Here is an 18,249-nt window from a genome sequence, read left to right on the forward strand (position 1 = left end):
ACGGCAAGAAAGGCAAAAGGGCAAGGCAAAAGGCCAAAAAGTCAAAATGATAAGGCAAGCGGAAAAAAGGCAAAGAGGGAAAAAGTCCAAAGACAAGGGAAAAGGTAAAATGCAACAAAAAGGGAAAAGGCAAAAAGGCAAGACGAAAAGGGAAAAGGACAAGGCAATACAGTAAAAAGGCAAAAAGGGATGGAAAACTGGCAAAAAGGCAAATCATAAAGGATAAAAGGCAATGAAAAAGGCAAGGTCAAACGGGAAAAACACAAAGTAAACAGGCAAGAGAAAAGGCAAAAAGCAAAGAAGGGAAAAAGGCGAAAATACAAGAAAAAGGCAAAAAGACCGGGGAAAAAGGCAAAAAGGGAAAAAGTCAAGACAAGACAAGGTAAAAAGGCAAAAAAGCAAAAAGGAAAAAATGCAAAGGAAAAAGAAATAAAGGCATGAAAAAAGGCAATAAGGCAAGGCAAAAGGGCAAAAAGGCAAAGGCATAGGGTAAAAAGGAAAAGAGGGAAAAAGTGAAAAAGACAAGGCCTAAAGCTAAAACGGAAGGCAAAAAAGGGAAAAAGGGTAGGCAAAAGCTGAGGCAAAAAGGCAAGGGAAAAGGACAAAAGCAAAAAGGCAAGGCAAAAAGGGAAAAGGCAAAAAGCCAAGAAAAAAGGAAACAGGCAAGGCAATACAGTAAAAAGACAAAAAGGGAAGGCAAACCAGTAAAAAGGCAAAAAAGGAAATCATAAAGGCAAAAAGGCAATGCAAAAGGCAAGGTAACACAGGAAAAAGTTAAGGCAAAACGGCAAGACAAAAGGCAAAAAGAAAAGGGAAAAAGGCAAAAACACGAGGAAAAAAGGCAAAAAGACCAGGGAAAGACACAAAAGACAAGGAGAAAGGGCAAAAGGGAAAAAGTTAAGGGAAAAAGGAAAAAAGGCAAAGAGGGAAAAGGCCGCAAAGACAAGGTAAAAAGCTAAAACAGAAGGCAGAAAAGGGAAAAAGGGAAGGCAAAAGGACAAAAAGGAAAAAGATAAGGCAAATGGAAAAAGGCAAAGAGGCAAAAAGTCAAAAGACAAGACAAAATGTAAAATGAAAGCCAAAAAGGCAAAAAGGCAAGGCAATACAGTAAAAAGGACAAAAGGAAAGGCAAATCGGTAAAAAGGCAAAAAAGCATATCATAAAGGCAAAGAGGCAATGTAAAAGGCAAGGTAACACAAGAAAAGTTAAGGCAAAAAGGCAAGACAAAAGGCAAAAAGAAAAGGGAAAAAGGCAAAAACACAAGGGAAAAAGGCAAAAATATGAGAAAAAAGGCAAAAAGACCAGGGAAAAAGGCAAGACAAGGGAAATGACAAAAAAGCAAAATGGCAAAACAAAAATACAAAAAAGCAAATAGGTAAAAAGGCAAAGCAACAGAAAAAACGCAAGGCGAAAAGCAATAAAGGCAAGGCAAAAAGATAAGGCAAAAAGGAAACAGTCAAAGAGGGAAAAAAATGAAAAAGAGAAGGCAAAAAGCTAAAAAGGAAGGCAAAAAAGGGGAAAAGGGAAGGCAAAAAGGTAAGGGAAAAAGCAAGGCAAAAAGGAATAAAGACAAGGAAAAAAGGCAAAAGACAAGCGAAAGGGCAAAAAGGCAAAAAGATAAGGCAAAAAGGAAAAAAGGCAAAGAGGGAAACAGTAAAAAAGACAAGGCAAAAAGCTAAAACGGAAGGCGAAAAAGGGAAAAAGGGAAGGCAAACAGACAAGAAGGCAAGGCAAAAGGGTAAACAGGAAAAAGATAAGGCAAACGGAAAAAAGGCAAAGAGGCAAAAAGTCAAAAGACAAGGCAAAAAGGTAAAATGCAAGGCAAAAAGGGAAAAGGCAAACAGGCAAGACAAAAAGGCAAAAAGGCAAGGCAATATGGTAAAAAGGCAAAAAAGCAAATCATAAAGGTAAAAAGACAATGTAAAAGGCAAGGTAACACAGGAAAAAGTTAAGGCAAAAAGGCAAGACAAAAGACAAAAAGAAAAGTAAAAAAAGGGAAAAAGGCAAAAACACAAGGGAAAAAGGCAAAAACACGAAAAAAGGCAAAAAGATGAGAAAAAAGGCAAAAAGACGGGGAAAAAGGCAAGGCAAGGCAAGGGAAATGACAAAAAAGCAAAACGGCAAAACAAAAATACAAAAAAGCAAAAAGGAAAAAAGGCAAAGCAAAAGAAAAAAGGCAAGGCAAAAGGGCAAAAAGATAAGGCAAAAAGGAAAAAGTCAAAGAGGGAAAAAGACAGGGCAAAAAGGAAAAAGTCAAAGAGGGAAAAAGTGAAAAAGACAAGGCAAAAAGTAAAACAGATGGCAAAAAGGGAAAAAGCAAAGGGAAAAAGGCAAAGAAAAAAGGCAAAAAGGAATAACGGCAAGGAAAAAAGGCAAAAGACAAGGCGAAAGGGCAAAAAGGCAAAAAGATAAGGCAAAGAGGAAAAAGTCAAAAGGACAAGGCAAAAAGCTAAAACGGAAGGCAAAAAAGGAAAAAAGGAACGGAAAAGGGAAGGCAAACAGGGAAGTCAAAAGGGCAAAAGGCAAAAAGATAAGGCAAACGGAAAAAAGGCAAAGAGGGAAAAAGTCAAAAGACAAGGCAAAAAGGTAAAATGCAACGAAAAAGGGAAAAGGCAAAAAGGCAAGATGAAAAGGGAAAAAGGCAAGGCAATATGGCAAAAAGGCAAAAAGGGACGGCAAACTGGTAAAAAGGCAAAAAGGCAAATCATAAAGAATAAAAGGCAATGAAAAAGGCAAGGTCAAATGGGAAAACCACAAAGTAAACAGGCAAGAGAAAAGGCAAAAAGCAAAGAAGGGAAAAAGAAAAGGGAAAAAGGCAAAAACACAAGAAAAAGGCAAAAAGAAGAGGGAGAAAGGCAAAAAGGGAAAAAGTCAAGACAAGACAAGGTAAAAAGGCCAAAAAAGCAAAACGGCAAAACAAAAAGGAAAAAAAGCAAAAAGGAAAAAATGCAAAGCAAAAAGAAAGGCAAGGCAAAAAGGAATAAAGGCAAGAAAAAAGGCAACAACACAAGACAAAAGGGCAAAAATGCAAAGACATAGGGCAAAAAGGAAAAAAGGCAAAGAGTGAAAAAGTGAAAAAGACAAGGCATAAAGCTAAAACGGAAGGCAAAAAAAGGGAAAAAGGGTAGGCAAAAGCAAAAAGCAAAAAGGCAAGGGAAAAGGACAAAAAGCAAAAAGAAAAGGCAAACGGAAAAAAGGCAAGGAGGCAAAAAGTCAAAAGACAAGGCAAAAAAGGTAAAATGCAAGGCAAAAAGGGAAAAGGCAAAAAGGCAAGAAAATAGGCAAAAGGCAAGGTAATATGGTAAAAAGGCCAAATGGGAAGGCAAACCGGTAAAAAGGCAAAAAGGCAAATCATAAAGGCAAAAAAGCAATGAAAAAGGAAAGGTAAAAAGGGAAATAGTCAAGGCAAAGAGGCAAGACAAAAGGCAAAAAGAAAAGGCAAAAAGCAAAAAGACAAGGGGAAAAGGCAACAACACAAGAAAAAGGCAAAAAGGAAAAAGACAAGGCAAGACAAAGTAAAAAGGAAAAATCAAAATGGAAAAAAAGGCAAAAAAGGAAAATAGGCAAAGCAAAAAGAAAAAAGGCAAGGCAAAAAGGAATAAAGGCAAGGAAAAAAGGCAAAAAGGCAAGGAAAAAGGGCTAAAAGGCAAAAAGATAAGGAAAAAGGGCAAAGAGGCAAAAAGTCAAAAGACAAGGCAAAAAGGTAAAATGCAAGGGAAAAGGCAAACAGGCAGGACAAAAAGGCAAAAAGGCAAGGCAATACGATCAAATGGCAAAAAGGGAAGGCAGACAGGTAAAAAGGCACAAAGGCAAATCAAAAAGACAAAAAGGCAATGAAAAAGGCAAGGTAAAAAGGAAAAAGTCAAGACAAAAGGAAAGACAAAAGTCAAAAAGGAAAGGAAAAAAGGCAAAAAGACAAGGGAAAAAGGCAAGGCAAGGAAAGGGAAAAAGGCTGAAAAGGAAAGGCAAAAACAAAAAAGGAAAAAAGGTAAAATGGCAAGGCAAAAGGACAAAAAGGGAAAAAGACAAGGCAGAAGGAAAAAACGGAAAGAGATAAAAAGTCAAAAGGCAAGGCAATACGGTAAAAAGGCAAAAAAGAAGGGAAACCAGTAAAAAGGCAAAAAGGAAAATCATAAAGGCAAAAAGGCAATGAAAAAGGTAAAGTAAAAGTGAAAAAGTCAAGGCTAATAGGCAAGACAAAAGGCAAAAGGAAAGGAAAAAAGGCAAAAGACAAGGGAAAAAGGCAAAAAGTCAAAAGGCAAGTCAAGACAAAAAGGCAAAAACACAAGGCAAGACAAAAAGAGAAAAATGCAAAGCAAGGCAACGGAAGGAAAAAGGTAAAAAAGTAAAAAGGCAATGCAAGGAAAGGAATAAAGACTAAAAGGCAAAGCAAAAAAGCAAAAAGGCAATGCAAAAATGCAAAAACGAAAAGAGATAAGGCAAAAGTTAAAATGGAAAAAAGACAACAGAAAAAGGCAAGGCAAAAAGGCAAATAGGCAAGGCAAGGTAAAAAGGAAAAAAGCTAAGCAAGAAGGAAAAAAGGCAGGGAAAAAAGGAAAAAAGGCAAGGAAAAAGGGCAAAGAAAAGGCAAAGAGGGAAAAAGTCAAAAGAAAAGGCAAAAAGCTAAAACGGAAGGGAAAAAAGGGAAGACAAAAAGGCGAGAAAAAAATGGAAAAAGGCAAGGCAAAAGGACAAAAAGGCAAAAAGGCAAGGCAAGGCAAGGTAAAAAGGAAAAAGGCAAATCAAGAAGGAAAAAAGGCAGGGAAAAAGGAAAAAAGGCAAAAAGACATGGAAAAAAGGAAAAAAGGCAAGGCAAAAGGGCAAAAAGGCAATGTAAGGAAAGGTAAAAAGGAAAAAAGGGAAGGGAAAAAGGCAAGGCAAAAAGGAATAAATGCAAGGAAAAAAGGCAAACAGGCAAGGCAAAAGGGCAAAAAGGCAAAAAGATAAGGCAAAAAGGAAAAAAGGCAAAGAGGGAAAAAGGCAAAAACTCAAGGCAAAAAGCTAAAACAGAAGGCAAAAAGGGAAGCAAAAAGTGAAAAAGGCAAGGCAAAAAGGCAAGGCAAATCGACAAAATGGGAAAAAGATAAGGCAAACAGAAAAAAGGCAAAGAGTCAAAAGACAAGGCAAAAAGTTAAAATGCAAGGCAAAAAGGGAAAAGGCAAAAAGGCAAGACAAAAAGGCCAAAAGGCAAGGCAATACGGTAAAAAGGCAAAAAGGCAAGTCATGAAGGCAAAAAGGAAATGAAAAAGGCAAGGTTAAAAGGGAAAAAGTCAAGGCAAAAAGGCAATACAAAAGGCAGAAGGGAAAAAGGCTAAAAGACAATGGAAAAAGGTAAAAAAAAAACAAGACAAAAGGCAAAAAGTCAAGAGGCAAGTCAAGGCAAAAACACAAGGCAAGACAAAAAGGCAAAAACGCAAAGTAAGGCAAGGCAAGGAAAAAGGCAAAAAGGTAAAAAAGTAAAAAGGAAACAAGACAATGAAAGGAAAGGAATAAAGGCTAAAAGACAAAGCCAAAAGGCAAAAGGCAATGCAAAAAGGAAAAGAGATAAGGCAAAAGTTAAAATAGAAAAAAGGCAAGGAAAAAAGGCAAAAATCCAAAAAGACAAGGGAAAAAGGCAAGGCCAAAAGGAAATGCAAGGCAAGGTAAAAAGGCAAAAAAGCAAAAAGGAAATAGGGAAGACAAAAAGGCAAGGAAAAAAGGAAAAAAGGCAAAAAGGCAGGGCAAAAGGGCAAAAAGACAAAAAGATAAGGCAGAAGGTAAAAAGGCAAGGAAAAAAGGCAAAGAGGCAAAAAGTCAAAAGGCAAGGCAAAAAGGTAAAATGCAAGAAAAAAGGGAAAAGACAAAAAGGCAGCACAAAAAGGCAAACAGGCAAGGCAATACGATAAAAATGCAAAAAGGCAGGGCAATACGATAAAAAGGCAAAAAGGGAAGGAAAACCAATAAAAAGGAAAAAAAGAGAAGGCAAACAGGTAAAAAGGCACCTCATAAAGGCAAAAAGGTAATGAAAAAGGCAAGGGAAAAAGTCAAGGCAAAAATGCAAGACAAAAGGCAAAAAGGAAAGGGAAAAGGCAAAAAGACAAGGGAAAAAGGCAAAAAGTCAAAAGGCAAGTCAAGACAAAAAGGCACGAGAAAAAGCAAAAATGCAAAGAAAGGCAAGGAAAGGAAAAAGGTAAAAAGGCAATGAAAGGAGAGGAATAAAGGCTAAAGGGCAATGCAAAAAGAAAAAGAGATAAGGCAAAACTTAAAATGGAAAAAAGGGAAAAATCGAAAAAGGCAAGGCAAAAAGACAAGGCAAGTAAATGTAAAAAGGCAAAAAAGGAAAAAGGCAAAGCAAAAAGGAAAAAAGGCAAGGCAAAAAGGAACAAAGGCAAGGAAAGAAGGCAAAAAGGCAAGGAAGGCAAAAGGGCAAAAAGCGAAAAATATAAGGCAAAAAGGGAAAGAGAGAAAAAGTTAAAAAGACAAGGGAAAAGCTAAAACGGAGGGCAAAATAGGGAAAAGGGAAGGCAAAAAAGCAAGAAAATAGGCAGTCAAGGGAAAAATGCAGAAACACAAGGGAAAAGGCAAAAAGAGAAGAGAAAAAGGCAAAAAGTTAGAAAGGCAAGGCAAGACAAGGTAAAAAGTCAAAAAAGCAAAGACGGAAACAAAGAGGTAAAAAAGCAAAAAGGAAAAACAAGGCAAAAAGAAAAAACGAAAAAAGGCAAGGGAAAAAGGAATAAAGGCAAGGAAAATAGGCAAAAGGCAAGGCAAAAGGGCAAAAAGAAAAAAGGCAAAGAGGGAAAAAGTCAAAAAGCTAAAACGGAAGGCAAAAAAGGGAAAAAGAGAAAGCAAAAAGGCAAGGCTAAAAGACAAAGAGGTAAGGCAAAAATATAAAGCTGAATCGAGCTGATTTGAGCCAAATGAGGATGAATGGAGTGGAATGGAACTGATTTGAGCCGAATCGCATCGAAATTCATGGAATTGAATCCAGTAAAATAGAGTAGGTTAGGATAGAAAAGAGTAGAATAGAATTGAATACAGTAGAACAGAATAGAAGGAATGAAACAGAATGGAGTAGAAAAGAGTAGAGCAGAGCAGAATAGTGTAGAGGAGAAGAGAGTAGAACAGAGTCGAATAGAGTCGAATCGAGCCAAATGGAGACGAAACGAGACAAATCGCGTCAAATCCCATCAAATCAATTGCAGTAAATTAGAGTAGGGTTGAGTAGAATAGTACAGAATGGAGAGCAATGGAATCGAATGGAGTCGAATAGAGTAGAGAAGAGCCGAATAGTGTCAAATAGGGCCGAAGAGGGCCGAATCGAGCCTAATCAAGCTGAATCGACACTATTCGAGCCAAATGGAACCGAATGGACTCTAATCAAACCGAAACGACCCGAATCCCATCAAAATTCGTCAAATCGAATTGAATAGATTAGTAGGAGAGGTTCGGGTATGGTAGGGTAGAATAGAGTAGAGTAGAATAGAGTCAAATAGTGCAGAACATAGCCAGATTGAGCCGAATGGAGACAAAACGAGACAAATCTCGTCAATCGCTTTGAATTGGGTCAAAACAAATCAAATCGATTAGAATAGATTAGGGTAGGGAAGGGTAGACTAGAATAGTGTGGAATGGAATAGAATGGAGTTGAAAGGAGTAAAATAAAGACAGATAGAGATGAATAGAGTAGAAAAGAGTGGAATAGAGCAGGATAGGGACGAATAGGTCCAAAGAAGGCCTAATTGAGCAGAATCGAGCGTAATCAACGCAATCCGAGCCAAATCGAGCCGAATGGAGCCAAATCGAGCTGAATAGAGCCGATTCGAACCAAATTGAGCTTATTCAAGCCTAATCGCTAGTGTAGACAAGAGAAGGCTAAGGTAGTGTAGAAGAGAGAAGGCTAAAGTAGTATCCTAGGCTAGTAAGCTGGACTAGTCAGGTAGACTAGCGGCATAGATCAGTAGCCTAGACAACTAGCCTTGACAACTACCCTGAATTAGTACCCAGAACTAGTACCCTTGCCTTAACAAGTAGTCTTCACTAGTACCCTTCCCTTAACTAGTACCCCTATCTAGGAGCCTTGCCTTAACTAGTAGATCTAACTAGTACTCTGGCCTTAGCTAGTACCCTCAACTTGTAGCCTTGCCTTAACTAGTACCCTTAACTAGTACCCTGGCATTAAGTCCTACCCTTAGCTAATAAACCTTAGCTTAATTACTACCCTTAACTAGTACCGTGGCCTTAACTAGTAGCCTGAACTAGTACACTTGCCTTAAGTAGTACCCTTGCCCTGACTAAAAAACTAGTACCCTCAAATAATGCCCTTATTGAGTACACCTCAGTAGTAGGGTATGGTAGGGTGGGGTAGCATAGGGTAGGGTAGCATATGGTGGAACAGAGAAAATAGACTAGAACGGCATAGGTCCGGGTAGGTTAGTGTAGGGTATGGTAGAGTAGCATAGAATGGAATAGAGAAAAGAGAAAACGAGAATAGAATACAACAGAATAGAAGAGAAAAGAACAGAATAGATTAGGATAGGGTGGGTGGGATAGGGTTCTATAGACTAGAATAGTGTAGAATGGAGTAGAATGGTGTGGAAGGGAGTCGAACAGAGAAGAATAGAGTAGAAAAGAGTTGAATATTGCTGAATAGGGTCGAATCGTGCCAAATCAAGCCAAATCAAGCCAAATCGAGCCAAATCAAGTCAAATCGACCAGACTCGAGCTGAATGTAGCCGAATGGAGCTGAAACGAGCCAAAGAGAGACTAACAAAATGAACCGAACTAAATCGAGCCAAATCACACCTAATCGCATCCTATTGCATTGAATCTCATTGAATTCCATCAAGTCCCACCAAAACCCTCAAATCTTGTGGAATCTCACCGAATCCCGCCGAACTGTGTCAAATAGGGTAGAATGGTTTTGAATTGAATGTAATCGAATTAAATTGAATAGATTAGAGTAGTGAAGGTTAGGCTGGGATTCGGTAGGGTAGGGCAGAGTAGACTAGAATAGAGTAGAACAGAACAGAGTACAAATAGTAGAATGGAGTAGAGTTGAGTAAAGTAGAATAGTCAGAGTTAAGTAGTGCAGAATATAGATGAATAGATCCAATTCAAGCCGAATCGAGTCGAATGGAGAGGAAATGAGACAAATCGCGATGAATCGAATCGATTAGAATAGATTAGAGTGCATACTGTAGGGTAAAATAGAATAGTGTAGAATGGAGTAGAACAGAGTAGAATGGTGTGGAATGGAGTTGAATGGAGCCAGAGACGAATAAAGTAGGAAAGAGCTGAATAGAGGCTAAAAGGGCTGAATAAGGTTGAATCGAGGCTAATTATGCTGAATCGAGCAGAATTGAGCCAAATTGACCCTATCCAAGTCAAATAGAGCTAAATGGAGCCGATTCAAGCCTAGTCACATGGAATCGCGTCCAAATGCATTGAATTGAATAGATTAGAGTACAGGAGGGTAGTGTAGGGAAGGTTAGACTAGAACAGAACAGAACACAACAGAAAAAATAGAATCGAATTAAGTAGAGTAGAGTACAATAGAATAGTCAAATCGAGTTGAATAGAGCCAAAAAGAGCCGAAAGACCCGAACAGAGCTGAATACAGCTGAATCAACCAAATTCGAGGTGAATGGAGACGAATCATGTCGAATCACTTTGAAATGTGTCAAATCGAAATAAATAGATTAGTGTGGGGCAAGTAAGGTTAGGGTAGGGTAGGGTAGAATAGAACAGAACAGAAAGAATAGAGTAGAGAAGAGTAGAATAGAGTAGACTAGAGTCAAATAGAGTCGAATACTGCCGAAAAGAGCCAAATAAAGTGGAAAAGAGCCGAGTAGAACCGAATCGAGTCTAATGAAGTGAAAGGAACTGAATTGAGCTGATACGAACCGAATCAGGCAAATCGCGTTCAAGTGTGTCGAATAGAATCAAACAGATTACAGTAGGGTAAGTTAGGGTAGGGTAGAATAGAATGCAGTAGAACATAACAGAACTGAACTGAACTGAAAGAATAGAATAGGGTCGAGTAGAGTATAGAACAGTAGAGTTGAATAGAGTCGAATATTGTTGAATAGAGACAAATAGAGCCAAAATAGCCGAACTGATAGAAGTCAAGAGGAAGAGCGCCTAATCCCATGGAATCGTGCCATATCACATCGAATCCCCTCGAATTGCATTGAATTCCATTGATTCAAGTCAAATCATATCCCATCGATTAGAATAGGGTAGAGTACAATACAATGGAATAGAGAAGGATGGAGTAGGGTAGAGTACAGTACAATGGAATAGAGAAGGATGGAGCAGAATGGTGTAGAATGGAGTTCAGTAGAGTAAAATGGAGTCAAATGGAGTCGAAAAGAGATAATAGAGTTGAGTAGAGTTTAATAGAGCCTATTAGAGCTGAATGGAGCCGATTAGAGCCGAATGGAGCCGATTAGAGCCGAATCGAACAGATTTGAGACAAATGGGGATGAATGGGGTGGAATGGAGCCGATTTAAGCCGAATCACAATGAAATGCATGGAATCGAATCCAGTAGAATAGAGTAGGGGAGGATAGAATAGAATAGAATTGAACACAGTAGAACAGAATAGAAAGAATACAATAGAGTGGAGTAGAAGAGTAGAGCAGAGCAGAATAGTGTAGAGGAGAGTAGGGGAGAGTAGAGTAGAACAGCATTGAATAGAGTCGAATCGAGCTGAATGGAGACGAAACGAAACAAATCGCGTCGAATCCCATTGAATCAATTACACTGAATTAGAGTAAGTTAGAGTAGAATAGTGTAGAATGGAGTGCAAAGGAATCGACTGGAGTCGAATAGAGGAGAAAAGTGCCAAATAGAGCCGAATGGTGCGGAATAGGGCCGAAGTGGGCCGAATCGAGCTGAATTGAGCCAAATTAAGCCTTGCCTTTTTGCCTTCCCTTTTTCCCTCTTTGCCTTTTTTCCTTATCTTTTTGCCTTTTTTCCTTATCTTTTTGCCTTTTTGCACTGTGGCCTTGCCTTTTTTCCTTGACTTTATTCCTTTTTGCCTTGTCTTTTTTGCCTTTTTGCTTTACCTTTTCCTTTTTGCTCTTTTGCCTTTTTACCTTGCCTTGCCTTGCCTTTTTGCCTTGCTTTTTCCCTTGTTTTTTTGATTTTTGCCTTTTTTCCATTTTAACTTTTGCCTTATGTCTTTCCTTCTTGAATTTTTGCATTGCCTTTTGCCTTTTTGCTTTACCTTTAAGCCTTTATCCCTTTCCTTTCATTTCCCATTTGGCTTTTTACTTTTTTACCTTTTTGCCTTTTTCCTTGCCTTGACTTGCTTTGCGTTTTTCCCTTATTGTCTTGCCTTGTGTTTTTGCCTTATTCCCTTTTCTTTTTACCTTTTTCCCTTTCCTTTTTGCCTTTTGTCTTGCGTTTTTGCTTTGACTTTTTCCCTTTTAAGCTTGCCTTTTTCATTGCGTTTTTGCCTTTATGATTTGCTTTTTTCCCTTTTAACCAGTTTGCCTTCTCTTTTTGCCTTTTTACCGTATTGCCTTGCCTTTTTGCCTTTTTGTCTTGCCTTTTTGCCTTGCATTTTACCTTTTTGGCTTGTCTTTTGACTTCTTGCCTCTTTGCCTTTTTTCCATTTGCCTTATCTTTTTGCCTTTTTGTCCTTTTGCCTCGCCTTTTCGCCTTTTTGTCTTGCCCATTTCCCTTTTTCCCTTGTTTTTTGCCTTCCCTTTTTCCCATTTGTGGCTTCCATTTTAACTTTTTGCCTTGTCTTTTTTACTTTTTCCCTGTTTGCCTTTTTGCCATATCTTTTTGCCTTTTTGCCCTTTCTCCTTGCCTTTTTGCTTTGCCTTTTTCCCTTTTTTCTTTTTGCCTTGCCTTTTTTCCTTTTTGCATTTTTGCCTTTTTCCGTTTTACTTTTTTACCTTTTTACCTTGCCTTGCCTTTTTGCTTTGCTTTTTTCCCTTTTTGCCTTTTTCAATTGTGTTTTTGCCTTTTTCAATTTTTGCCTTTCCTTTTTGCCTTTTGTGTTGCCTGTTTGCTTTGACTTTTTCACTTTTAACCTTACGTTTTTCATTGCATTTTTGCCTTTATGACTTGCCTTTTTACCGGTTTGCCTTCCCTTTTTGCCTTTTTACCACATTGCCTTACCTTTTTGCCTTGCCTTTGTGCCTTTTTGCCTTGCATTTTACCTTTTTGCCTTGCCTTTTGACTTTTTGCCTCTTTGCCTTTTTTCCTTCTGCCTTATCTTTTTGCCTTTTTACCCTTTTGCCTTGCCTTTTTCCCTTTTTATCTTTCCTTTTCCCTTTTTGCCATCCATTTTAACTTTTTGTCCAATCTTTTTGACTTTTTCAATCTTTGCCTTTTTTCTTCTTGTCTTACCTTTTTTCCTTTTTGCCCTTTTGCCTTGCCTTTTTGTCTTTTTTCCTTGCCTTTATTCCTTTTTGCCTTCCCTTTTGCCTTGCCTTTTTTCCTTATTGCTTTTTTCCTTTTTGCTTTGCCTTTTTGATTTTTTGCCTTTTTACCTTGCCTTGCCTTTTCCCTTTTTGCCTTTTTCCCTTCCCTTTTTTACATTTTAACTTTTGCCTTACCTCTTTTCCTTTTTGCATTGCCTTTTTGCCTTTTTACCTTTTTCCTTGCCTTGCCTTGCTTTGCATTTTTGGCTTTTTGTCTTGCCTTGTGATTTTGCCTTTTTGCCTTGACTTCCCTTTTGACTTTTTGCCTTTTTGCCTTTTTTCTTGTCTTTTTTGCCTTTTTCCATTGTCTTTTTGCCTTTTTTCCTTTCCTTTTTTCCTTTTGTCTTGCCTTTTCGCCTTGACTTTTTCCCTTTTTCTCTTGTCTTTTCATTGCCTTTTGGCCTTTATGATTTGCCTTTTTACCAGTTTGCCTTCCCTTTTTGCCATTTGATTGTATTGCCTTGCCTTTTGACTTTTTACCTCTGTGCCTTTTTTCCTTGCCTTCTTTCCTTCTGCCTTATCTTTTCGCCTTCTTCTCTTTTGCCTTGCCTTTTTGCCTTTTTTCTTTCTTTTTTTCTTTTGCCTTACCTTTTTCTTTTTTGCCTTTTTACCTTGCCTTTTTCCCTTGTCTTTTTGAATTTTTGACTTTTTTCCTTTGCTTTTTCCATTTTAACTTTTCCCTTATGTCTTTTCCTTTTTGAATTTTCGCAATGCCTTTTGCTTTTGCTTTGCCTTTTCACCTTTATTCCTTTCCTTTCGTTGCCTTCTTGCCTTTTTACTTTTTTACCTTTTTCCTTGCCTTGCCTTGCTTTGTGCTTTTGCCTTTTTGTCTTGCCTTGTGTTTTTGACTTTTTGCCTTGACTTGCCTTTTGACTTTTTGCCTCATTTTTTGCCTTTTTCTCTTGTCTTTTTCCCTTTCCTTTTTGCCTTGACTTTTCCATTTTAACCTTGCCTTTTTCATTGCCTTTTTGACTTGCTTTTTTACCTTTTTACTGGTTTGCTTTCCCTTTTTTCCTTTTTACCATAGTGCCTTTTTGTCTTGCCTTTTCCTTTTTCCCTTGCATTTTACCTTTTTGCCTTGTCTTTGACTTTTTGCCTTGTCTTTGACTTTTTGCCTCTTTGCCTTTTTTCAGTTTCCCTTAATTTTTTGCCTTGCCTTTTTGCCTTTTTCCTTGACTTTATTCCTTTTTGCCTTGCCTTTTTTCCTATTTGCTTTTTTGCCTTTTTGCTTTACCTTTTTCCTATTTGCTTTTTTGCCTTTTTACCTTGCCTTACCTTTTTCCTTTTTCCCTTGTTTTTTGGCTTTTTTCCATTTTAACGTTTGCCTTATCTCTTTTCCTTTTTGCATTGCCTTTTTGCCTTTTCGGTTTGCCTTTTAGCCTTTATTCCTTTCCTTGCATTGCCTTTTTACTGTTTTACTTTTTAAACTTTTTCCTTGCCTTGCCTTGCTTTGCATTTTTACCTTTTTGTCTTGCCTTGTGTTTTTGTCTTTTTGTCTTCACTTGCCGTTTACCTGTTTCCCTTGTCTTTTTGCCTTTTTTCCTTTCTTTGTGGCCTTTGTCTTGCCTTTGCCTTGGCTTTTTGCCTTTTTATCTTGCCTTTTTCATTGCCTGTTTACTAGTTTGCCTTCCCTTTTACCCTTTTTCCGTTTTTACCTTGCATTTTACCTTTTTGCCTTGTCTTTTGACTTTTTGCCTCTTTGCCTTTTTTCCTTCTGGCTTATCTTTTTGCCTTTTTGTCCTTTTGCCTTGCCTTTTTGCCTTTTTTCTTTTGTGCCTTGCCTTTTTGCCTTTTTTCTTTCTGCCTTCCCTTTTTCCTTTTTGCTTTTTTGCCTTTTAACCTTGCCTTCCCTTTTTGCCTTGCCTGTTTTCCTTGGCTTTTTTCCATTTTAACTTTTGCCTTATCTCTTTTCCTTTTTGCATTGCCTTTTTGCTTTGCCTTTTAGCCTTTATTCCTTTCCTTTCATTACTTTTTTACTTTTTTACCTTTTTCTTTGCCTTGCTTTGATTTGCGTTTTTGCCTTTTTGCCTTGACTTGCCTTTTGAGTTTTTGCCTTTTTTTGCCTTTTTCTCTTGTCTTTTTACCTTTTTCCATTTTTGCCTTTCCTCTTTGTCTTTTGTGTTGCCTTTTTGCCTTGACTTTTTCCCTTTTAAGCTTGCCTTTTTCCCTGCCTTTTCGCCTTTATGACTTGACTCCTTGCCTTTTTACCGGTTGGCCTTCCCTCTTTGGATCGTGACTATATTGCCTTTCCTTTTTGGCTTTTTGTCTGCCTTTTTGCCTTTTCCCTTTTTGTCTTGTATTTTCCTTTTTTGCCTTGTCTTTTGACTTTTTCCCCTCTACCTTTTTCCATTTGCCTTATCTTTTTGCCTTTTTGCCCTTTTGCCTCGTCTTTTTTGCCTTTTTTCCTTGCCTTTATTCCTTTTTGCCTTGGCTTTTTCCCTTCTTTACCTTTTTCCTTTTTGCTCCTTTGCCTTTTTACCTTGCCTTGCCTTTTTGTCTTGCTTTTTTCCCTTTTTGCCTTTTTCCCTTGTCTTTTTGGGTTTTTGCCTTTTTTCCTCGTCTTTTTCCATTTTAACTTTTGCTTATCTCTTTCCTTTTCCATTTTTGCGTTGCCTTTTAGCCTTTATTCCTTTCCTTGAATTGCCTTTTTGCCTTTTGAGTTTTTACATTTTTCCTTGCCTTGCCTTGCTTTGCATTTTTACCTTTTTGTCTTGCCTTGTGTTTTTCCCTTTTGTCTTGACTTGCCTTTTGACTTTTTGCCTTTTTCCTTGTCTTTTTGCCTTTTTCCATTGTGTTTTTTCGTTTTTTCCTCTTTTCCTTTCCTTTTGCCTTTTGTCTTGCCTGTTAGCCTTGACTTTTTCACTTTTACCTTGCCTTTTTCATTGCCTTTTTGCGTTTATGACACGCCTTTTTGCCTTTTTACCATATTGCCTTGCCTTTTTGCCTTTTCGTCTTTTTCCCTTTTTGCCCTGTATTTTACCTTGTCTTTTGACTTTTTGCCTCTTTGTCTTTTTTCCGTTTGCCTTTTCTTTTTGCCTTTTTGCTCTTTTGCCTTGCCTTTTTGCCTTTTTCATTACCTTTATTCCTTTTTGCCTTGCCGTTTTGCCTTTTTCTTTTTGCCTTCCCTTTGCCTTTTTGCTTTTTTGCCTTCTTACCTTGTCTTGCCTTGCCTTTTTTCCTTGTCTTTTTGGATTTTTGCCTGTCTCCTTGCCTTTTTTCCTTTTTAACTTTTGCCTTAGCCCTTTTCCTTTTTGCATTGCCTTTTCCCTTTTGCCTTGCTTTTAGCCTTTATTCCTTTCCTTTCATTGCCTTTTTGCCTTTTGAGTTTTTACATTTTTCCTTGCCTTGCCTTGCTTTTCATTTTTGCCTCTTTGTCTTGCCTTGTGTTTTTGCCTTTTTCTCTTGACTTGCCTTTTGTCTTTTTTCCTTGTCTTTTTGCCTTCTTCCCTTGTCTTTTTGCCTTTTTCCTTTCTATTTTGCCTTTTTGCCATGCTTTCCCCCTTTTTTGCCTTCCGTTTTAGTTTTTAGCCTTTTTTTTTTTACCTTTTCCCTCTTTGCCTTATCTTTTGGCTTTTTGCCTTATCTTTTTGCCTTTTTGCCCTTTTGCCTTGCCTTTATGCCTTTTTTCCTATATTTTATTCCTTTTTGCCTTGCCTTTTTTCATTTTGCTTGCCTTTTCTCCTTTTTGCTTTGCCTTTTTCCTTTTTGCTTTTTTGCCTTTTTACCTTGCCTTGCCTTTTTGCGTTTTCCCTAGCCTTTATCCCTTGTCTTTTTGACTTGTTGCCTTTTTCCTTGTCCTTTTTCCACCTTAACCTTTGCCTTATCTCTTTTCCTTTTTGCATTTTTACATTGCTTTTTGCCTTTTTGCTTTGCCTTTTAGTCTTTATTCCTTTCCTTGTATTGCCGTTTTGCCTTTTTTCCTTTTCCCTTGCCTAGCCTTGCATCGCAGTTTTGCCTTTTTGTCTTGTCTTGTGTTTTTGCCTTTTTATCTTGACTTGCCTTTTGACTTTGCCTTTTGTCTTGCCTTTTTGCCTTGACGTTTTCTCTTTTTCCCTTCCCTTTTTCATTGCCTTCTGATTTGCCTTCTTGCCTTTTTAACCGGTTTGCATTCCCTCTGTACCTTTTTACCGTATTGCCTTGCCTTTTTGCCTTTTCCCTTTTTGCTTGGCATTTTACCTTATCTTTGACTTTTCCCTCTTTGTCTTTTTTCAGTTTGCCTTATTTTTTGCCTTTTTGTCTTTTTTACCTTTCTGCCTTTTTCTTTTGCCTTGTGCTTTTGCATTTTAGCCTTGACATGCCTTTTGACTTTTTGACTTTGTGTCTTTTTAGCCTTTTCCCCTTGTTTTTTTGCCTTTTTCCCCTTTACCTTTCCTTTTTGCCTTTGTGTTGCATTTTGCCTTGACTTTTCCCTTTTAACCTTGCCTTTTTTTGCCTTTATGACTTGCCTTTTTGCCTTTTACAGGTTTGCCTTGCCTTTTTGCCTTTTCTTTTTTTGCCTTGTATTTTACCTTTTGTGTTGTCTTTTCACCTCTTTGCTTTTTTCCGTTTGCCTTATCTTTTTGCCTTTTTATCCTTTTGCCTTGACTTTTTGCCTTCCCTTTTTCCCTTTTTGCCTTCCCATTTTGCCTTCCATTTTAGCTTTTTCCTTTCTCTTTTTGGCTTTTTCCCTCTTTGCCCTTTTTCCTGATTTTTTGCCTTTTTGCCCTGCCTTTTTGCCTTTTTTCTTTTTGCCCTGCCTTTTTTCCTTTTTGCTTTTTTCCTTTGTGCTTTGCCTTTTTCCTTTTTGCTTTTTTGCCTTTTTACCTTGCCTTGCCTTGCCATTTGCCTTTTTGGCTTGCCTTTTTCCCTTTTTTCCATTTTAACTTTTGCCTTAGCTCTTTTCCTTTTGGCATTTTTGCATTGCCGCTTTGCCTTTTAGCCTTTAACCTTTCCTTGCATTGCCTTTTCCCTTTTTCCTTGCCTTGCTTTGCATTTTTGCCTATTTGTCTTGCCTTGTGTTTTTGCCTTTTTGTCTTGTCTTCTTCCCTTTTTCTTTCCTTTTTGCCTTTTTCTTGCCTATTTGCCTTGACTTTTTCCCTTTTTCCCTTGCCTTTTTTATTGCGTTTTTGCCTTTATGATTTGCCTTTGTGCGTTTTTACCGGTTTGCCTTCCCTTTTGCCTTTTTACCGAATGGCATTGCCTTTTGGCCTTTTTGTCTTGCCTTTTTGCCTTTCCCTTTTTGCCTTGCATTTTACCTTTTCTTCTTGTCTTTTGACTTTTTGCCTCTTTGCCTTTTTACCGGTTTGCCTTCCGTTTTTGCTTTTTACCGTATTGGCTTGCCTTTTTACCTTTTCCCTTGTTGCCTTGCATGTTACCTTTTTGCCTTCTCTTTTCACTTTTTGCCACTTTGCCTTTTTCCGTTTGCCTGATCTTTTTGCCTTTTTGCCCTTTTGCCTTCCCTTTTTCCCTTTTTAGTCTTCTGTTTTAGCTTTTTGCCTTGTCTTTTGACTCTTTTCCTCTTTGCCTTATCTTTTTGCCTTTTTGCACTTTTTCCTTGCCTTTTTGCCTTTTTTCCTTCTTGCTTTTCCTTTTTCCTTTTTACGTTGCCTTGCCTTGCCTTTTTGCATTCTTGTCCTTTTGCCTTGCTTTTCTGCCTTGCCCATTTCCCTCCCCTTTTTAGCCTTCCGTTTTAGCTTTTTGCCTTGTCTTTTTGACTTTTTCCCTGTTTGTCTTTTTTCTTTTTGCCCCTTTGCCTTGCCTTTTTTCCTTTTTCCGTCTTCCTTAGCTTTTTTCCTTTTTACCTTGCCTTGCCTTTTTGCCTTGCCGTTTTAGCTTTTTGCCTTTTTTCTTG

This window comes from Elephas maximus, chromosome 12 (assembly GCF_024166365.1).
Source record: "Elephas maximus indicus isolate mEleMax1 chromosome 12, mEleMax1 primary haplotype, whole genome shotgun sequence".
Classification (NCBI taxonomy): Eukaryota; Metazoa; Chordata; class Mammalia; order Proboscidea; family Elephantidae; genus Elephas; species Elephas maximus.